General features: G+C 42.8%; 1 protein-coding gene and 1 long non-coding RNA gene across 2 annotated transcripts in view; both read right to left on the bottom strand.

The window, feature by feature from the left end:
* The window catches only part of PALM2AKAP2 (PALM2 and AKAP2 fusion), a 506,606-nt gene that overhangs the window by 337,084 nt on the left and 146,045 nt on the right, over positions 1-23,477 (bottom strand).
* LOC116524832 lies at positions 850-7,816 on the bottom strand. The gene is made up of 2 exons (XR_004257501.1): positions 1,422-7,816; positions 850-1,289 (listed from the first exon to the last, which is right to left on the bottom strand). It is a non-coding gene; the product is annotated as an uncharacterized LOC116524832 (long non-coding RNA).

Here is a 23,477-nt window from a genome sequence, read left to right as displayed (position 1 = left end):
TCACCAGACACCAAATCTACTGACGCGTTGGTCTTGGGCTTCCAAGCCTCCAGAAGTATAAGAAATAAATTTCTGTTGTTTATAAGCCACCCAGTCTATGGTATTTTGTTACAGCAGCATGAACAGACTAAGACACTGCCCACTCAACACTTCCACCTAGGTATCAGATTGGCATCTCCAACGATTGAACTGAATATCTCCAGAACTGAACTCCTATTTTTCCTTCACAGCAGGTCTTCCCATGGTGATTCCTATCTCATTCCAGTGAAACTCCATCCTTCTAGTTGCTTACCCCCAAATCCTTGGCACATTCTGGACTTTTCCCTCTCTCTCACATTCCACTTAGATCTACTTGATGAGAAAATCCCCTGAACTGTACTAAAGACATCTGTCCAGGATTCACCACCTCCTCTGCTGCTTGCTTGCCCCACATAGATCTCGTCTCCCCCTGAATTACCACAACGTCCTCCCAACTGGTCTCCCTGCTTCCATGCTTGCCCACTTCCTTACTAACTCATCTCACCACATCAGCCAGAGTAATCTGTTTAAAAAATAGGTCAGATTGTGTAATTCTTGTGCTCCAAATCTTCCATTGGATTCTGATCTCATTTCAAGCAAAAGCCAACATCCTGCAATGGTATACAGATGCCTCCATAATCCAGCGCCGGCCACCACCTCTTAGGTCGCATTTCCTACCACCCTCCTTCACCCACTACCAGCCTGCCACATTAGGCTTTCCTACACACCAAGTGTGATTTCAGCTCAGGTCAGCACTTGCTGCTCCTTCCACCAGGAGTGTGTTTCCCCCAGATATTCACAAGGCTCACATCTTTGTTTTTTTTTTTCCCCCACAACTCCAACACTACATTATTAGTAAGGTTTTTCTTGAATATTCTATGGAGGTATCCTCCTCCCCAGCACAACCTAGTCTGTGAGCTACAAACTGACATAGTGTATATTCACTAGTTTATTTGTAAATTGTTCCTCCCTGGTCTCCCACTAGAATGCAAGCTCCGTAAGGGCAGAGACTGTCATGTATTTACTATGACATTCTCAGCACCCACAAATATAATGTAGAAAATGTTCAAAAAATATTTGTTGACTGAGTTACATAAACTCAGACACATGCTTATTAATCACACATGACTTCACAGCTTTAAGCTGGACTTCAGATAAAATGAGATAGTAAAACTGCTTTGGAAAGACCATTTTTGCAAATAAAAGGAAATTGTTTTTATGTTTTACTTTGTTTTATAATTGGGTAATGTCAAAGATAGAATTTATATCACCTGGGGAGGAAGGCAGAAAATCACACTGCCACATGTGTACCTATGCAACAATTTTGCATGTTCTTCACATGTACCCAAAAACCTAAAATGCAATAAAATAAATAAATGGGAAAAAAAAAGAATTTATATCACCTTTTACATAAGGAGCATGTACATTTTGTTGATACAAAAGAAGAAATCCATGGCATCAGGAAAAATAATAAAGTCATGTTAACAGGCAGTGAGGAAATCAGATGCGTAACTTTGGATAGGGCTGGTATATGAGCCTGACCCAGATAATGGCTGGTCCCAAACCCAAAATAGAGCTTTTCCACAGCCCCAGAGTCAGAAGCCTGGGAGGTGAATTCTTCCTATCTCAGGCAACTACTCTACTCAGCTATATTTCAGGCTACTGTTTGATCTGAAGCAACATTGGAGCAGGGTTCCACCATACAAAGGATGTTCTGGGTGCTTGGGGAAATATTTTAGCAAATGTACCCTAATTGTAAAATCATGGAGGTGCCCAGGTGTTACAGGCCACCTGGTCTACTTTACCAAATGTGTAAATTACCTCTTTTGTTTATATACCAAGTATCTATTCAGTCTCTGCACCTTGGGAAAGGTTGCTCACCATCCCATGAAGTTGTTGATTTCAAATTGAGGCAACTCTAAATATTGAGGAATGTTTTCCTTATCTTGCACTGACAGCTGCCTTTCTGAAACTGATAGCCACAGTTTTTGGGTTGATCCTACTTTTATGACTGGTTGTACATTTGTGTTTCCAGCACCAAATGAGATGGTAGTAAATGAAGTACAGGCTTTTAAATCTTGCTCTTCACCAATCAGACTGGAATTTCAGGAAAAAATAATCAACTGTTCTTTGACGCAGTAATTCAAATTCAAGTCATTTTATTCTAAGAAACCCATATTCCTCCACTACAAAGGCTGGAGAGTTATCAACTCACCTTCCCAGATATTTTTTGAGCTAGGGTGATCACATGGTTGAGTCTGCAGGCGGGAGCAATTCCCTCTTTTCTCTGGGAGAGCCCTGTGCTTGCCTGGGAGCCGCCATTGCTAAGAGAGACAGAGCTGCAAGATGGCCTCAATGACTCCTTATTCCCTTGTCTCAATATCTTCTTCCATGAAAACAAAAACAAAACTCTTAAGCTGTTATTTCCCAGGTTTTCAGATACTTGCAGCCAAATGTACTCCTAAAAAACAATTACATAGCCAATTAAAATTATGTTTATGAAGAGTTTATAACAGCATGAGAAATTATTTATGAAAATGTTAAATGAAAAAAGCTTGATGCAAAATTTGTATAGAGTATAACTACAAATATATACAATCAATGCCAAAAAAATTTGCCACACGTTTGGTGATGACATAACAGGCATTTTGCCTTCTTTAAAAATGTTAACATACCGATTAAGTGTAAGGCCCCATGCCGGGCACATTTAAGTTATTTCATTTTTTCCACTGTTTTGTATATTTCACTTTTTTATTTGCAATAAAGAAAATATTATTAAAAATTAAAAATCCTTTATCCTGAAACATCTAAAGGAAAAATCAACCAATTATGATTTTGGTAAAGCCCACAGAAGTAAAATTTGCCAGTCTTCTTTACCCTGCCATCGTTAGCATTCTGATTTGTCAGCTAACCAGAAAAATGTGTATGTAATAGAAGACTGTCAGGAAACTGACAAATTAACTTCAACTACCAAAAAGCCAAATGACAGCTGCTTGATTTCATTACTACTGCAGAAAGAATGTCGAAAAATGAAGGAAAAACAACCAACCTCTATGATTTCAGCATTACAAGGAAGGGCTGCTTATTTGCCATAGAAATAATATTTTGGAGGAAGAAGCTATTAAAATGCAGATCCATTCAAACCCAGACTGAGATTATAGCTTAGAGTTAATTAAAAGAACCCCAATTGTGTGCAAGTTGAATTTTAAAATATAACTAATGTATGTAGATGATATTGTTTCTGACCCACCAAGATGCCACACTATCTTATTGCCTCAATGCCATGCTCCATTTTTGTGAAAGAAATTGCAGGAGGTGGCAATGTGTTTTCTCCAGTGATGAGGTGACACAGACAAAACAACATCCAGGCAGGTGATGGTCTCGGCTTAACTCAGGATAAAGCATGAAACTTGGCTGCATCCTGAAGCTGAAGGCCCTTGGGGAATACAAGTGGTTTTGGCAAGGGCAGTGCTACCACCGGACCATTCGATTCAGCTGTCAGAGCCTGACTGGGAGTTATCTTTCTCTGGAGCTGCCTGGGAGAAGGTGGGGGACTTTCAGGATGGCCAAAATAGCTGTTAAGTGGCAGTCTTCGATTTTCTTTGGACTCTCTAGCTTGGAACATAGCCAAGGGGCTCCTAAGCTCCTAGGAGTATATTTACAGCCACTGCCTTTGTTTAGATGGCAGTTAACCTCATCTGCTCCGTTAACTCTGAAGGAGCCCATACCTGTCAAATGCAGACACTAGGAATTCCAAGCAACTGTCTCTACCTTGTCTTCCCATAGTGTCTACTAGGGTAGAGGAGGAGTAGGTGAAAGAGGATTGGTACTATAGTGCCAGCTCCTTTGTGTTGATGCTAACTTGCTTTCCTGCCTCCTGCAGCCGGTTCCCTCAGGAGCCACATCAGGTTGTCGGGCTGATGAGAACTGACCAGGACATATTTCCTACAGAGCTCTTGAAGCTTTCTAGGTCTCTGATCACTACTTGCAAAATCACCAGCATCTCAGGAGGGAAAGTAAATGTGTCTCCAAGGTAGATCTCTTTCCAGCTTAGATCTTAGATGATCTTGAGGGCTCCTAGCTTGGATAACACACACCCAGAAATGAGGTTCCATGAGACAAATTCAACGAGAGGGTGTGCTGTTCAACAGGTGGTGCCTACCCTGGCTAACAGCATTTCGATTCAGTCAGGCAAAACCTACCAGATCCAAGTGCCAACACATGGCCGTCTCCTATGAACACTATTAAGGACTTCATGAAGCTAGTAAAAGGATTTGTGAAAAATTCACAGTGACAATTACTAGATTTCCTTAATTCTAAGATATGCTATTGTGTTTCTTCTCACATGTTACTGAAATAGCAATGCATCTTACAGTTAATGTGTACATTATAATGTGTTAGTGTTTCTTTTTTTTTCCTGAAAACATATTCTTGGAAATAAATACATAAGCAAGCAAGCAAACAAACACAGACTATTCTGATTCTATTTTCTTCCTATTCTGGAACTTGAAAACATCCTTAATAACAATGAACTGATGAGGCTAAGAGACTGGCCTCTGTGATTAAAAAAAAAGACCTGGATTCCTACCTTTCCTGATCCATGCACAGTAGTTTGCGCTGAAATGCCTGCTTTTGCATCAGGGATCCTTCACTAACAATCTATGTAGCAGAGAAGGCTAATGATCCACCTAAATTTGCGCTTTTCCTCCCATAGGATGGAGGCACCCCTGGAAAGCATCCACCCAGCCAGGCATCATGTTTTCTAGCCTTCTAGGTGGGGTCATATGAATAGTTCTCCAGATCATGAGAGGGATAATGTGAGTCACTTCCTGATCAAGGCAGTTAAGAAGTAAGTGTACCTCTTCATCCTCTCTCCTTTGACAGGCTGGAGGCAAAGGATTCTGAGGCCTTGGGAGATAGCAGAGTTGTAAATGGTAGAAACCACATCAAGGAAAGCTGTCCACTGGCAAGAAATACCTGTACTAGACTGTTCAATTGCTGAAAGTATGGGGGTTTATTTATGCTCTAAATTACATTTTTCCCCTATATAATTTCAACACAGCAAAGCTCTGGTGTCTAGAACTTGGGGGGGGGTGGGGTATGGCAACCCACTGATGGCTACATAATTTGCAGGGTCCAGGGCAAAATGAAAATGCAGGGCCCCTGGTCCTAAAGTTATTAAGAATTTCAATATGGCTATGGAGCATTTAACAAAGTGGGGAGCCTATGTGACTGCAGAGATCGCCGTTGATGACATCAGCCCTGCTCTGACCTGCATACCCAGTGTCATGTTAGTTATACAGTCTTATTTTAACTGCGTCAATCTCATTTCAGATGGCCAGAAGAGGCTAAAGATTAGGATTATTACCATGCATTTTAGAGAAACACACTCCAAGCCTTCTTGCTCCCTCCCACAGTGAGAATATATGGAGTATATTTGTATACACTGACCCTCTAAATCAGCATTTTGACTGACGAGTGTTGTTCATTCGGGGTGTTCATTGGCATTTTGTGTCCAGCTGGTTAGCCATAAATGACCCATTTATCAGGAACTTGATCTGGTTGATTCTGGGGGATCACCCCTCTCCGTGGTCCCTCTCATTAGTCCTGGAAAAGGCTTTGTGAGATTAAAAGCTGCTCACTGGTCCGACTTCTTGCCATGATGCCCATATTTATCCCTTTCCTGCAGGTCAAGTACCACTGTAGGTCAACTCAGTAACCCTAACATCATACAAGGAGTATGTAAATAGATGCAGTTCCACACACACACACACACACACACACACACACACACACACACACGCACATTCTCCACATCAACACCTGGACAGCTGGTCCAGCTCTGGCCTCCGCATTCTGATAATCAGCTTTCAGAATGACCCATCCCATTCCCAAGTCCTGGAGTCCTGGCCCTAAAGCCCTGGCCTGTGGCTAAGGTACACATTCCATGCTGACAGACCACCAGCCACTGCTGGCCTGAGCTTGCTTTTTTGCTTTTTTTTTTGAAAGTAAAACAAAAAGTTTTAATTTTATTGAATGTACCTGTGTTGGTGATACACCTGCACTACTTTCCATACGTTGTAACTGTCTAACTCCTCCATTTCAGCTCAATCATCTGGAATCGTGAAGAAATCATGATCACCTCCACCTTTCTAAGCAATACATTTCTATTACTATTTCTTGATGTTTCAGTTTTAGATATTGTCCATGGATTTCTTCCTGGACTGATTTATACCTCATCCTCCTGCATGGCTGGGTTCTAGGTTCTCCCCTCACTACCATCCTGGGGGTGTATTCCCCATTCTCTTATCTGAGTTTGCTTTTAAGGAACTCCTTTCTCCCTGGAGGGACCCACAGCCCCACGTGGTGCTATACTTTTAGGACAAGAGGCCTGTAGGCTGAGCTGAAACATTTCACAGCAACTGAAGGTGTGTATGCAACCCCCAAATCTATCCCATCATCTTGCTTCTTTAGCCTTCCCACCACATCTCCCAACCCCACCTCACCAACCAGCTGTAATTAACCAGACTGGGCTAACTGAAACCTTTACTGCTATACAGCTTGAGCTCTTCAGGCTGATTCCCCATCTCTCACTCATCACCACCACAATGGCACATAAGCCAGTTGCCTGTATCAAGGCTTTGAGTCCTAAGATGTCATTCTTCTCTCCAAGGCAGTTAGGATCCTCTATTAAAGCATGCAGAGTTTCCAGTGACTATAAAAGGAAATTGAATACTCCATTTCTTACAAGTGATTAAGCAATAAAAGATTATAAATACATCTGTAGAAATAAACAACAAACCTCTACAGATTTAAAGATTTTACTTTGAGTAAATACAGAGAAAGATAAAGCTAAGATGGCAAATAGACACTACTTCAAGTACTACCATTGCTCAATTGGGAGGAGTGGCTACCTGTAGCATTGTGTTGAAAAGGATCCTGAGGTCAAATCTGAGCTAAGCAAGAAATAATTCCATGATCAATTAGTGACACACAGGAACAAAGAGTGGCGATATGTGAGCCTCTTAATTGCCAAACCTGGAGGGGTCACTTGCATGGGTTTAGAGCCAGACAGATCTGAGTTTGAATCTGGACTCAGCTACCTGGTCTTGGGCTAATGTTAAACCTCCTCAAGTTAACAGTTCCTTTCCTGTTAAAACAGTGATATGAATTCCTCTAATAGAGTATCACTGTTTCCATTAAATGCATTAGTATTTGCAAAACACTTACCATAACATAGTATATATTAAGTACCAAATCACAGAAGCTCTTACAGTACTAGTTCTTTGGCCCCAAAATTAGTTCTCAAATATAAATGCCTTGAAATATGCTCCACTGATTTAAAAGTGTATTTTACCCTCTTTTAAAAGTGATCTCTACCCTCTTTCAAATCAGTAAACCTTGTACTGGCACGTGGGAGGTGCTGGATAACAATCAGGTGATAAACGCAGCATTTCTGCCCAGTAACCTCTCCACCAACATCACACTCTGTATGGCAGACAATGGAGAATCTGAGTGGCTCTGACTGAATTCTTAGCTTTTCCTAAAAATAAGCTTATAGCCTGAGTCACCCCTTTCTTCTCAGGCTCCTCTGAAAGTTGAACAGGATGTCACAAAGGCCAGAAATAGCCTCCACATTCCAACTCGAAATTGGTTCTCCATCAGCTCTAAGACTTTCATCTGAAGCTGGGGAGGATGCTGCTTCTGGGTTTCAGTATACAGAGAATGTCTTAAATGGTTAAAAAATGAATGGTAGCCAGCGTAGTGGCTCACACCTCCCAGCACTTTGGGAGACTGAGGCAGGTGTATTGCTTGAGCCCAGGAGTTCCAGGCCAGCCTGGGAACACAGCAAAACCCCATTTCTACAAAAAATATAGAAAAATTAGCCAGGTATGGTGTTGCATGCCTATAGTCTCAGCTACCTTGGAGGCTGAAATAGGAGGATCACTGGAGCACAGGAGGTCAAGACTGCAGTGAGCCATGATCGTGCCACTGCACTCCAGCCTGGGTGACAGTGAGACTCCTGTCTCAAAAATAAGCACCCCAAAACTAAAGGGGATCCCTCTATGAAAATAATGGAGAGCCACTGAGACGCCTTCAGGATATACCAGCACTGGCAGGGATGGGCACTCAGGAACCTGGAGCAGCTCCCTGCCTCATCCTGCCTCCACTCTGCCACCGCAGCAGTCTCTAATAAACCACAGGTCTTCAGTGGCTCTCAGCAGCTCACAGATCACATCTTTGCCCCACCTGGAACGCCTGGTCTTCTGTGATCCAGCACTCCCTCCCCATCAGCCTTACTTCTCAACATCCGTGAGCCACACTGAGCTTCATATCACAAACCTCATCACTTCGCCCATGCTCCTCCTTTGACCTACACATTAATTTAGAATCCTCTGGGATTAGCCACCCTCACCAGACCTAAGCTGCTTTTTGCCCTCTTGGGGAGGTTAGGAGGGGCTGGGATCGGGTTCTGGAGCACAGCAAGGGGATCCCTGAGTCTTTGAGACTGCACAACAGTCATCTGGTGGGGGGGAGATGGAGGGCAGCAGGGCAGGCAGCTTGGAGCAGCGGAAAGACAGCTGGCATAGAGACATGGATGATGTGGGCTCTGGCCACAGACTGAATGAGCTTGAACAAATTACTCAGCTGAGCTTCTGTATTCTCTGAAACAAAATGCAGAAAATAATACCTTTCCTGCTCCTTGATGCACAAACACGATGATAGAAAGAGATAATTCTGTAAACTCTAAATAGCTGTGAACACATGGGGAATATTTTATTTATTATCAATGGGGAGTAGTGAGACAACACTGGGTCCTGAGCAAAAACACAGACAGGACTGGGGCAGCTCAGTGGACATTTTGAACTCCTGTGATGTGGTTTACAGCTTTGCCCAATGTTTTTAACTGGCTGGGTGAGGGAATGTTTACTACTCATTACACCTTAGTGTGAAATGTGGTTCTGTGCCTTTCCTCCAAACTGACACAAGAACAGAAAATCAAACACCGCATATTCTCACTCATAGGTGGGTGCTGAACAATGAGAACACATGGACACAAGGAGGGGAGCATCACACACTGGGGTCTGTCGAGGGGAAATAAGGGAGGGACAGCAGGGGGTGGGGAGTTGGGGAGAGAGAGCATGGGGAGAAATGCCAGATATAGGTGAAGGGGAGGAAGGCAGTAAATCACACTGCCATGTGTGTACCTATGCAACAATCTTGCATGTTCTTCACATGTACCCCAAAACCTAAAATGCAATAAATAAATAAATAAATAAATAAAGGCTTTGACTGGAGACAGAGCATTATGGGATACATGAGTATGCAGGCAAGGAAGAGGTTTCTGCCATTAATGGCAAAGGGCACCCACTGTTTACAGGGCCCTTAGCCATTTCCCCTGGGACATGATTTCTACTGCCATAGCCAGAAGTAGAGTAGGGTACCCTTGGCTATCACTGTGAGATGCAGGTATCATCTGACAGCATGCAGGGACTCTGTCCCCAAAAAGATACATTGAAGTCCTAACTCCCAGTAAACCTCAGGATATGTCTGAGACAGGGTCCTTTCAGAAGTCATCCACTTATGTCATTAGGGTAGGCCCTGTTCTAATATGATTGGTGTCCTTATGAAAGGGGAAATTTGGACATATAGGTAGACATATGTAGAAGGAGGAGGATGTGAAGAGACACAGGGAGAAGTTGGCCGCCCCCATGTTAAGGAGAGAGGCCTGGAACAGATCTTTCCCTCACAGTCCTCAGAAGAAACCAATCTAGCTGGATATCTTGGTTTCAGGCTTCTAGCCTCCAGAACGGTCAGATGATATACTTTTTGTTGTTTAAGCCATCCAATTTGTGGCACATGATTATAATAGCCTTGGAAAACTAATACAGAGCCTTTATAACAATCCAGCGGAAAAAAGAACTAGGGAAGCCACAACGGTCCAAATTAGGAAGAACACTGATGTGTTTATTTGGTTAAAGCCACAGATACTAACCCAACTCTGGACATTTTGAGACCTGACAGCCTTACTGCCCAAAGAGAACTAAACTAGAGATGGCCAGTTTCTGTTTGTTTACTATGAAATTCAGAGCAATAATGAATCTGCAGGCCATCTGCTTCCCACACATGCCCCTTCCCTGGTGGCTCACAGTCAAGGTGTCCAATGGGGAGGGTGATGGCTTCTGCAGAGCTGCTTGGAGCCAGTGCATGTGGTGGGTGATGGCTTGTAAAGGTCCTAGCAGTCCCACTGATCACTGCTGATTCTGAGTTCAGAACCAGGAAGGGATCTTACTCTGTAGGCTTCCAGGAACTGGGCAAACCAAACTGCAGGTTCATGCTCTAGGTGGAAATTGTGGATGCTTTCCACGTGGAGGGGAGACATCAAGAGTGAACTGATCTCAGACACAGCCCAAGCATCCAAGAAGAGCACCTGATGAAAAAGTGAGGTTGGCAAAGCAACTGTTTCAATTCAAAAAGCATTAAGTGAGTAACTGTGATGTGCCAACTTCCCTCTCTCCTCTGAAGCTAAGGGTAACCCCAAGCTGGGCCTGGAAGCTTCTCTTCCCTTGCTAAGCTGAGTGAGAGCTTAGATAGGGGCCAAAGGACACAACCCAGATAGGAGAAATGGAAAGTGAATGCAGAAGAAAGAACCTAGAGAAATTTGCCAGGGAAGAGCCCCAAGAAGGTGGCAGAGGCAGCATCAGGCAAGGGAAAGGAGGAAGCCATCAGGGCAGGGGCCTGGTTACAAAAGAAAGAAGAGAGAATTCAGGGTGTTTAGGGATAAGACAGAATTTAGGGTACCCAGCTACTGGTTATTTTCACCACCCCCTAGCTAATATTTAGTACCACCTTCAGTTATAAATGTAAACACAAGCCCCAGGTAGATCATTAGTACCCATGTGATGTGGTTTGGCTCTGTGTCCCCACCCAGATCTCATCTTGAATAACAATCCCCACAATCCCCATCACGGCAGGACCTGGTGGGAGCTGATTAGATCATAGGGCCAGTTTCCCCCATGCTGTTCTCATGATAGTGAGTTCCCTTGAAGTCTGATGATTTTTATGTGTTTGAGTTCCTCCTGTACACACCTGCTGCCATGTAAGATGAAACTGCTTCCCCTTCCACCATGATTGTAAGTTTCCTGAGGCCTCCCCAGACATCCAGAACTATGAGTCAATTAAACCTCTTTCCTTTATAAATTACCCAGTCTCAGGGGAAGTTCTTTATAGCAGTGTGAGATTGGACTAATATACCATGACTTTATCAGGAGTAGGAATCACAGACATTTTATATAACATTACACTTGTTGGAGACAACTCAAAATATCACTATGTTCATAAACAATTTGAAATTAGAGTAAGTATTAGAACTGCCACTCAATTTTACTTGATATAATAAAAAAGGACATTATCGATAACTTTTCTAATATTTTATGACTGTATATCAACCAAAGCCCATGTTATCTATCACAATTTTCTAATATTTTGCTGACTGTACATCAATCAATCAAAGCACATTATCACAGTTTTCTAATATTTTTCTGACTGCATATAAATTTCACTAGTTATATTTTTAATCCTATATATTTTTATTTTGTGTATTTAAGCATTATTCTGAAAAGGGACCCATAGGTTTCACTGCTAAGGAGTCCAAGATATAGAACAAGTTAAGAACTCTGCTAAAAGTTACTACACTTGCTTTGACGCTATGCAAATGTGTTGTGACAGGCAGAGAGTAGATAATGGTGAATATGATGTAGTCATTGGTCTGAAGAAGTTTATGGTCAGGCAGGGAAGAGAGATAGGAAGTTATATTCTTTGCCCCTCTCTTTGTGTTCCCTAACTTCTGCTCCCATCAACAGAGTACAACACTTCTGCTTGGCTCATATGGCACTCTGTGATCTAGAAAAGGTGCCCGTTCCTCAAAACCTGCTGGAAAATTGCCCTAACAAATACACAAGGCTACAGGGACCTTGTGTGAACAGTGCCCTGGCACAGTGCTCAGCAGTAAGGCTGAATTACAGCACCAGCCCAAGGCTTGACTATAATGAATCTCTGCAGAAATGTTAGGTAAGAAGGTTTCTTATACATGTATGCCAGCTCCCTCATCTCTTGTCCATGGAAGACAGCTCTAATCCATCTTGATGTTCTTTCTCCAACACCTAAAATGCAGCTTCAAAGATCTTCCCACAGTGGCACCATAGATGGACACTGCTTATCACAGTTGACATAAGAGATGAAAATCATTTGCAATCCCAGGATTAAGGCTTTACCATTTTTGAGAAATCGATATTGTCATGAGGGATTCTAGAAAATAAAAAAGCCTTTGACATTTAAAGAAATGAATCCCTAATGATGACAGTGGAGATTTAAAGGAATGAATCCCTATTAGTAAAAGAATGGGAAATACATTTGGTCAGGTAACCTTTATGTTATACAACATCAGTGATTTTCAAAGGAGTTATTTTGTTCCACAAAGGATATTTGGCAATGTCTGGAGACCTTCTTGATTGTTACATTGAAGAGTGGAGAGTGCCACTAGCATTTACTGGCTAGGGACCAAGGATGCTACTGACATCCTATAAAGCACAAGATCAGTACCCCCGACAGCAGAAAGTTATGTATCCCAAAGTGTTAATAGTACTTCAGTTAAGAAAACTTCCACTATAGGATTGGCTTCCCATTCTCCAAACAGCTGCTCAGAAGTAGCCCTTCTAGAGAATTTCAGGATCAAGCATATGTATGACCAGACAAAAAAAAAAAAAAAAAAAAGGCTGTCTATCTGCAGTGAGCAATTGTGAGTGTCCACAACCCTGTCCACTTCAGTATGTCCACAGGGCCAGTGAAAGTACTATAGCAATCATTTTTTAACCCGATTTCACAATTATGGCTCTGCTATCTTCCAAAACCTTGAGCAATTTGAAAATATTTATTAAGGCACCAAAGTCCCTTTGGAAATTTCCAGGCAGACCAGACTCAAAATTGTAGCTAGTGTTTTTGACTAAGAAATGGAAGAGGGCAGAAAAGAAGCACTTAATGATTCAGAGACACCAGGGTGGACCCTGCTACCACTGGTCAGGGCAGCTTTTACCTGGTAGCCACTGTATTTGTAAATCAAGGCACTGGTCCCAAGGGTTTCATGAGGTAACTGAACAGGGAAGGCTGGCCAGAAACTACTCCTCGCTGGCTCCCTGCTTGGACTCGGGGAACGTGGCTGGTGTGTTCTCTGACCTTTAGTCTGGCCCTAAGGGTGCTTAAAGTTCCCTGAGAGAGAAAAGTGAGGGTTCAGGCAAAATCCAGGGAGTGAAAAAAAAATTCACCAGGAAAATCTGCAGTGCTTTCCCTCAACCCTCAGTCCCTGTCAATAGAAATAAATGTTTTTAATTGTATGGACTTATTTTAGATGGGCCAAACTGTTACCTCTAAGAGATCAGATTTTCTGGTTTTCAAAAGAAAATAACATGCAGTTGGCTTGGATGGCAAAGACATAATGAGGAAATTCCACAGCAGCAAAACTCACATGGCAGCTTCAGTAAACATAAACCTCTCATCATGGTAAGCCCAGAAAACAGTGAAAAGGATGTCTGAGATGCTTCATTGTTCTGAACTGTCAGCCATGAGACAACAGTGATTTCTTCAGATAAAAGATTCCTAGAGCCTTCGTTGCAAATACAGCCATTGAAATATGCCATCTAGGAGGCAGGGGTTGGCAAAGTTTTTCTCCAAATGGTCAGGTAGGAAATCTTTTTGGTTTGCAAGCCATTGAGTCTCTGTTTTAATTATTCACCTCTGCCATGATAGCACAAACCTAGCCACAGACAACACATAGGTGAATTGGCATGGCTATGTTCTGGTAAAAATTTCTTTGTGGATGCTGACATTTGAATTTCATATAAATCTCATGTGTCATAAAAGATCCTTTTTTGATTTTGGTTTCAAACATGTAAAAATCTAAAAACCAGGCACTGCTTATAGGCCTTATGAAAGGAGACTGCAGGCTACATTTGGCCCATGGGCTATTGTTTGCTGGCCCCTGGTCTAGACCAAAAATTGGAATTACCACTCATTTTTCATTCTGAAGCTGCTCTCTAAAATCAATTTTCCTTCTTGCTTCCTTGTGATTCTGGAATTACACCAGTAAAATGGGAAAATGAAAAAACAAACAAACAAGACAAATAAATCAGCCATCACACCACTCGCCACTAAAGTATCCAGGCTGGGAAGGGTCTGGCTGTGATCAGCGTGTGACTCATCTCCTAGCCACCACAAGGCACTGTCCTGCTCAGTGCAGTATAAGATATACGGCTTGCTGAAGGCTAGCATTCCAGTGTTATTTTTAAACTCATCCAGTTTCAGCAATCTCCTTGTTTAGTCTTTACAGACACATTATTCAAAGGTTGGGCCTGAGAAAAAGGGTAGAGGGGGGGTCGGAAAATAAACCAATTTCTGAAATCCAGTTGTCCTCCTTCCCTGAGTAAACATTAGATCAATTTCTTGTTCTCCGGAAAGGATATAGCCAGTTAGTCATAAAACATTTCTTGAAAACCCATTTATGTGTAGAGAAGGCACTCTCATCCTTCTAACACATGGCCTACCTCCCTATAAACATGATACTACTTAAAATCAAAGCATACAATCACTTCTCAGCCTTTTGACTAAGATCAAGAGTAGTAAAATCAAAGACCATTTTCACCCTCACAATGGAAGGGTGAAACACAGACTTAGAGAAAATAAGTTTTGAACTTACATGAGAATGTGGCATGAATGTGAAGAGGATGGGCTTGCCAGATAAAATATGGAATGTCTCATTAAATGTGAATTTCAGATCAACAATAAATACTGTTTTAGTATAAATATATCCCCATGGAATCACTAGGCATCCTATACATTTCATTGCTAAATGGAACAACCCTAGTAAGAGGTAGTGAAAAGCTGACCCAGGCTGGAGCAGAAGGTATCTACCGGGAAGAAGCAAAAACTTGTTATATAGGTATAGGAGGGTGCTCATTATGAAACAGTCCCCCACCAATGGCTGGGAACCAAAGTTTTGTGTTCTGGTCAACCTTCCTACCCTCAACTGATTCTTAGGGTCTTCAAAGTCGGAGTACAAGGTAGGGCCAAGCAGAACTACTTAGATTCCAGTTAGCGTTTTAAAATCAGGCTTCCTGGGGGAGTTTTGGGGGCAAAGGAACTGCTCAATTGTCTGAGTGCACCAGCTATTACACAAATCTATTCAAATTCAGAGAAGTGAACATCAAGAAAGTCAATTTTAGTGTTGGGAGCAATGGCATATGCCTATAATCCCAGCTATTTAGGAAGCTGAGGTGGAAGAATCACTTGAGCCCAGGAATTCAGGACCAGCCTGCACAACATAGTGAGACCCAGTCCTCCAAATTAAAACATTGTCATAAGACTATTTTGTTCTTCATTCATTTTCATTTTTTAAAGAAGGCTTGTAGTTTTTACTTCATACAGAGAACTCATGAATTTATCCAACATGCTGGATAAGGAACTGATTTAAGTAGCAGCCCTGACTCTGACCCAAGACTATGGTTTTTTTTATAGGGTCTGGATCCCAGAGGGCCCTCACTGCTATTACAAATGGCCTTCTTGCAGGCCCATTCCTCCAAGGTGTCCAACATACCTAAATGTATCTACATCTCACAGAGCTTCCTGCTGTACCACCCCCCAACCCCCATTCCCACATGCTATTGGCTTTGCAATTAAATAAAATAGGTTGTGAAAGGCAGACGTGGAAAACTGGCGGCCCAGGCTGGGGGTACAGGGGGAGGGTCATTCACTGAGATGGGAAACAAATCCAGCCCACGTTGTGTTAAAGTCTCTGTTGTTTGGTTTGGCCCATGCAGTATTTAAGTCGTTCTGAGCATTTAAACGTCAACTTCCTTCAAAAATTGGATTTCCAGGTTCTCTTGGAAAAGCAGCAGACCCTGGGCTCGAATTCCCACACAGTACACATCAGCTGGAGTTGGGTGCTCTCTGTCCCCTCAGGAGTCTGCTGTCTTAGCTAACACAGTCCCTAAAGCTCAGCCAAGTCAACCTGGCACCTGCGCACATCTGAGGTCTCACCCTGCTAATGTAAAGCATTCAGTAGGGTGTCTGGCCCATGGACCCTCTCAGGAACTGGGAGCCTTTCCCTCCGTCCCCTTAAGAAAAGCTACATGATGAAGTACCATCTTTCCCAGGCTTTCTGGAGCCTGGGGTGCCTTGTCTCCTTACAGGGGAGAGAGCCCATCTCTGCTGGAGGAAGCCTGGAAAAGGCTCCCTCCACTGCCAAGCCAGACTGCTTCCTGTTTTTTCCTGTGGGCCCAGGCTGAGAGGGCATACGAGCTGGAACCATCCAGAGGCAAAAGCAGGAACATGGCGAGAGAGAGAGATGATGGTGGAAAGGGGAGAGAACGGCGGGTAATTAAGCAGTTTAAATTACTTTCACCTTCGCCTCCTCTTTTCTGTGTTTTCACAGCCAATATTTTCTCTTCATTCTCCCTCATCACATCCAATACTGATCTGATATATATCATTCTCACTCCAGTGCTAATAAGGATGGGGAGTGAACAGGCTACTAGAGTCTTATTTCTAGTCAACCGTAAGATTGGAGAGTACATTCTACCACCACCTCCAGGACCTCCTCTGTCTTCTGATCCATTCCTGCCAAATCTATCCCATCCATTGTTAAATATCCTTTGGGTTTTGTGGTGAGTTTTATTTGATTAACAACAATGAATTTTGAACACATATACTCAGACATCAATGTTCATGAACAAGACTGCCTGCAAACCACCTGGAAAAGAAAAATGGGCCACACAGGTTAGGGGAACACTGCCATCCTAGAGTATGCTTTTGTTTACCTGGATAAGCAGGACTTCCTTTTAGGATCACTCATATTAGCCTTGAGCTTTTTAGATATGTCTCACAGTTCCACTGGAGCAAGGAAATTTTCAAAGCACCTCCCACCCCAATAGAGACAGCATGTAATATCAGCCCAAGAAGTATGTCATTTCATGCCACAAAACCTAATTAGGTGCCTAGGGAAAGCTACAGGGCTGAGTTCATGCCACCCAGCCAAGAGGCACCTTTCTTAAATCCTGGCCTCTCTTCCTCATGTCACATGCAGGACATACACACATTATCACAGTCGCCCAAATCCTGGAGCTCTGTCTGGTATTTATTGGCCTCAAAGTTGTCGACATTAGCACTCAAACACAGACAAAGAAAATCCCCTGCCTGCCACCAAGGGGTTAAGTTTTCAAGCATGTTTTTCTCTTAAGAATAACATTTTTTGGTAACCCTCAAGGTTTTAAGTTTCAGCCTTGAATTTAAAAATAAAATGAATACTTAGATGACTGGTTATAATTTAGCAGAGGGGGGAAAAATCCCACCCACCTAGAATAGTAAGTAAACCAGTATATTTTTTTTTCTCCAGGAAAAAAGTAAGAGTAGGTTTTATAAATGGCTTCAAGATATTTGGTATCTCACAGGCTGTCTACAGCCGAAAAGCCTTCAGGGTAATGAAATAGGCTTCCACAAGGGAAGTGATGGACAGGAAGACGTGTTCTGAGGTCTGGCCCACGGCCTTTTCATCTACAGCTGGGGCTTTTATCTTGAGGCTCACATGGCTTTTCTTTCCTCTTCGATCTTATGCAAATGAAAGGTACAAATTCCCTATTCTTTTCTTCTAGCTAAACTTATATGATCCTATAGAAACAATGATACTAGGGTCAAAGATTAATCCAAAGTATTTTTTAATATATGTTCAAGCATTATGTAAATAGGATATAGTCTTGTCTCTGTGACTGTCTGTCTCCCTTTCTGTGTGTATTTAATAATCTTCTTTTGAGCATTTTAATTCAACATGAGACTAATGAAAAACATTGAGATAATAATTAACCAAGGGCACTGTAGTGCCAACAAGCACTGCCCCACGACACCCTCTGCTCCTGCCGGCATTTCCTGTCAGAAATAGGTCTCAGATGTGTCAGAAATAGGTCCCAGAGCATTCACAAGCAACCTTTCCTCTACAAAGCTCCCTGTGCTGTATGGCCCATCCCCTACAGTCTCCATGTTCTCTTAGGCCTCAGCGGGTACAGTGACTGTGCTTTGTGTTTTAAGGTAAATAAGAGACAGGGTGAGGCAGAATCTTTCCAAAAATGAAGAGTTGGCTCAAACAATGCATGGTACAAAGACAGGTGAGAGAAGCCTGCCTGACATCCTTGGAAGAATAAACTCATCCTTGATATGCCAATAACAAGTCATACTTGTATACACACAGACTGGCTTTGTAGAATATTAACCATCATTAAATAAATGAACATCAGTTGCTGCTTCTCCTGGCATCCTGTTGGAGTTGCCCACATGAGAAGGAGCCACATTGTGAATTAGCATCCGCAGGCTGGATAAGGGGCCACCAGGCTTGATGGGCTGATCTGCTATGGGACATCTTCATCTACAGCTCCAACATATGTATGGCACATGGCACACCTCTCTCAATGGGGCTGTCATGGGGTTCATGGATAGCCTCTCTACTGCATGACTTCTGACTTTTTTTTTTTTTTTTGAGACGGAGTCTTACCCTGTGGCCAGGCTGGAGTGGTGGTGCGATCTTGCCTCACTGCAACCTCCGCCTCCAGGATTCAAGAGATTCTCTCACCTCAGCCTCCCGAGTCGCTGGGACTACAGGTGCCTGCTGCCACACCTGGCTAATTTTTGTATTTTTAATAGAGACGGGGTTTCACCATGTTGGCCAGGATGGTCTCGACCTCTCGGCCTCATGATCTACCTGCCTTGGCCTCCCAAACGCTTGGCCTACTGCATGACTTCTTATCTCACTGAGGTGTCCCTTAAGGCCTCCCCAAGGGCATTTTGTAGCACATAGTTTTGGGTCAGTCAATCCCAGGCAAACCCTCTCAACCTGTCCAGTCAATCCCAGGCAAACCTTCCAAACGAGTGTGGTCAAGTAACCAACAGACAGAAATTTCCCTTTACTTAAATAGATTAAAGCAAGTTCCCAAGATAAGCAAAGACCTCTTCTTGATCAGCCAATCTAATGTGAGAAGGGCACGGCTGCACAGGGTGTCACCCTTGCTCAGTCTGAAGTGAAGTGGCAGCTATTGTAGCTCACTGAAGTCTTGGACTACTGGGCTTAAGTGATCTTCCCACCTCAGCCTCCCAAGTAGCTGGGACTACGGAAGTGCGCCACCATACCCGGCTTGCCTGACTTCCAAACTGGGCTATGTTTAAGGCTCTCATTAATCAAGACTAAATTTGGCCTTTTATTTTATTTCACCTCTTCACAATACACACACCACACAAACTCCTGGGCATATCACAATGGGCATGTGACACATATCAGGAGGACCTATGTCATAATCTTCCTTTACTATTGATCTCCTACTCTTCAGTGGTTCTCAAAGTGTGTTCCCCACAATAGCAGTTGCAGCTGGGGACTAGTTAGAAATACAGATTCTCAGGCCACACCACCCTAGACATACAGAATTAGACACTCTGGGAGTGTGCCCTTGCAATCTGTGTTTTAAGGAACCCTCCAGATGATCCTAATGTGCTAACATTTGAGAATCACTGTTCTATTCCATACATGACAAAAACATCTGTCAAATGGCAGTTGCGGCCACTATGAGTCCTGAGTCCAGCAGAATCTCCCTACAATGTCCATTACTCGAGGCCAATAATAAATCAGGATCAACTCAAGCATCCTGGCTGACACGAGACAGGCTTGGGATTCATATCAGGTTTGTATATCAGATTTACATACCATGAGTATAGGTTCTTAAATATTCTTTTCTAATCGGAATTTCCCAAATTAAGGTGCTGATTGGATGTCTTTTCACTTTTTTTTGGTTAAGTTAGAGAGCAATTACCTATCTAGATATGAGTATTTTGTGTTTCATTAATGTCAGTGATTGCAAGGGCTCATTTAATGTCAAAAGTTATCACAAATAAGCACTATTTATCCAATGACCAAACATCTGGACACCAAACTCACAAAGCTTTGGTGAAAATGCAACCTGACACTACACCATTATGAAAGATCTCAGGAGTGCTGATAGGCTTACTTCACAGCATCCTTATGAAATCCAAATAAATCAATGCATAAGGAAAGCACACTGTAAAGTTCAAAGCTCTATCTATATCTAAAGGTCACAAAATGTCGACCTGTTGATCAAAAGGAATTGTGTTGTGACTGCCAAACTTTTTAAAGTTTTTAAACTAGTTAATATTGTTCTTTTTTAAGTGGAAGATCTCACATTTTAAAAATCAGATTTCTGGCTTCTCTTGAAAACGAGTTGATGTAACAACATAAGACCCACGTTCTCACAAGGCATAAATTAACTGCATCTTAACTGAGAAGTGGCATCTGCTCTCTAGGGACCAACACTTTCAACTCAGTCTGTGTCCCTCATTTACATTGCATGCTGGCCCCCTGGCCTGTTGAGTTTACAACTCCTGTCCCCTACAAATAACCAATTTTATTATTATTAATACTATCTTCATGCATTGAAAACTCAGGAGTTACTACATTTATCTGATTTCCTAGTATTTATCTAATTTTCTAGCTTGACAAAAACGTTGTGGTTAATAGAATTCTCCTTTCACTCTTTGTGTCCACATTCTCTTTAAAGATGCATGAGTTATAATTTGTTGATCTGCTCATTATAAATAGGAAACTTTTGTGAGTGCTTAATGCATGCTTTCTCTGAACATTTCCCAAGAAACGTTTAAAATAACCGTCACAACAAGACCATGAAGTGGGCATGATCATTATCCCCATCTTACAGATGAGGAAACCAATGTACAGTGACATCATACAGATACTAAAGGAAAGGTCAGGACTTGTGCCAGGCCTTCCTGGCACCAAAATCCATGCCGGTAACTACCCCAGCAGACTGTGTGGAGCACTGACAGACCTTGGGACCACGATCTCTGTGCATCAATGTCCATCTGCTGTCTCAGTCAATTTTATACCACAGAATGACCAATCTTACTGCCAAGCAAGTTCATCAACATCTCCAGAGGGGATCAGTGATAAAATGTGGAGTTCAAAGGACCAACAGCAGTGACCCCGAAGCATTGAGAAGCCCTCAAAGAAATACAGAAACAACTCTACTGGGCTCTGGTTTTCCTTTAAATATTGACAAACTATAACCCACAAGCCCCCTTGCTTAGCTTTTTCTATGATGACTTTTTTTTTTTTTCATGGTAACTGCTCTGTTTCTCAGAGCATTTTAAAGTTTGTCAGAGTAGCTTCTCTCCATCCCAATAGGCTGAAGACTGAAATACTCAGAGACACAAATACGTAGCAGGGAGATATGTGACCCTTATGCATGCTGTGTAAGGCCTGCCTTGGCACTCCCAGACACAGCAATGACCCTGAATGGGCCCAAAGTGTCACCTATTCACTGGGCAGCTCCATAGACTCAGCCAAGTTGAACCCTTCCTCAGCACCAATACCCCAAGCAAATGATTTTTTAGGCCTTAACATGGAATTTTAGAAGCAGGGTGTCATCTGCATCTCTGAGATAGAAGATAACAGACGTACAGCCAAGATCGTAAATTCTCCATCCTCTGACAGCTGTACACCAATGACACAAGTCCACAAGGGACAAAGATAGGGATGGTCCCCACAGGAATCACAATGTCTGTTTCTATAGGGCTTGGGTTTGGGTCTCTAACCCCTCTGAGGGATCCTTGGGAAGCTGGACTGGATAGCATGTAAATCATAGCAAGGACTTTTGCCCACACTGGGCAGGCCAGCCTAAAAGGCCTGGATCAAAAGCAGGTCGGTGGCCTACTTGGCTGCTGGCTCCACACTCCAAGCCTGGTATTCAAGGCTGTACGTTCCCAGGCAAGAGGTGGGAGATATGAATCCAACAAAAAGCCAACAAGTACTTCTCTGCAAGCCCACAGCACAGCCAGCTTAAGCCAACAACCTATACCCAGGACTGAGTATAGGTTGCATATAGTCTATGCAGGACCAAGAACAGGATCAGGTGAAAGCCATAAACTCACTAACTGCCCCCTTGGTGAGAGTTCCAAGAATGAAAGAGGCTGAAAGTGAAATCCTAACAAGGGCAGATTCCATAGACATATCCAAGCTCATGCCTCTCCTCCCAGCCAGAAGATTTTAGTCTAGCAGGATCTTAGTGGCAGTTTCAGCCCATATCAAAGCACCCTTTCAAGGCTGGATGTACCACTAACATAAATGATATGGTTTGGCTGTGTCCCCACTCACATCTCATCTTGAATTCCCATGTGTTGTGGGTGGGTCATGGTGGGAGGTAATTGAATCACAGGGACGGGTCTTTCCCGTGCTGTTCTTGTGATAGTGAATCAGTCTCATGAGATCTAATGGTTTTATAAAGGGGAGTTTCTCTCCACAAACTCTCTTTTCTTGTCTGTCACCACATGAGACGTGCCTTTCACCTTCCGCCGCGATTGTGAGGCCTCCCTAGCCACGTGGAACTGTGAGTCCATTAAACCTCTTTTTCCTCATAAATTAGCCAGTCTTGGGTATGTCTTTATCAGCAACGTGAAAACGGACTAACACAACAAGGAATTGGGAGTCAGGAGAGACTGGGATTTACTACAGCTCTCCCACCTCTACCTGTGTAAGCTTGGATACCTCTGATGCTCACCTGTAAAGTGTACAAGATTTGCCCTATACACCTCAGAAAGAAGGTAGCATGTACAAGGTTTTCATAAATTATAAAGTACTGCACAAATGCAAATATCATCTTTATTACTTCACAGAGTGGGTTTTAATTAAATGACAAAATTCCCTAAAGAGCAGCATAGGTTAGATTAGCATTTCCTATTTCAGCACATATATAAACATATTCATGCTGGTCCCTGGTGTAGCCTGAGGCCTTGTCCATGTGGCTCTTATGAGTTTCACCCAAGACAATCTCTATAATGTTTAATTATTTTCACTCATGCCCAAGGAAAACTATCTTACCCTCTAATGTGCAGACATAACAGCACCCACCCCCAAGGTTGATTTCCACTGAGACACAACAGCTTCTTCCCCATGGGAATGTTACTCGTTCCGTTACATTTTATGTTGGGTGTTTCTATGCACTGAATCCAGGCTTGAAAGACTCTCAAAAGGACGTGGGCCTCCTGGCTTGCCTCAAGCTTTCCCATTGCAATGAAATCAGACTGCTGCTCTCTCCTGGGCTTACACCCAGGCTGCTGAGACCACTTGCACAGTGTGCTCATGGGAGAGGTGGAAGACGCTGCCACCATCTTGGGTGGCAGCTCAGGGCAGCAGTCAAAGCAATCAAAGGCCTGCTGTGGGCAGTGTTCAAATCCTGGCTTTGATACTATCAGTTTAATGTTAGGCCAGTTCTAGAACCCCCTTGCCTGTAAAATATGAGTGATATTGTAGTGCCTACCTCATAAGCTTGTGATTAGGATTCAATGAG

Source organism: Sapajus apella, unplaced genomic scaffold (genome assembly GCF_009761245.1).
Source record: "Sapajus apella isolate SASKATOON/1434 unplaced genomic scaffold, GSC_monkey_1.0 scaffold46, whole genome shotgun sequence".
Classification (NCBI taxonomy): domain Eukaryota; kingdom Metazoa; phylum Chordata; class Mammalia; order Primates; family Cebidae; genus Sapajus; species Sapajus apella.
This window is presented reverse-complemented; position numbering and strand designations above follow the sequence as displayed.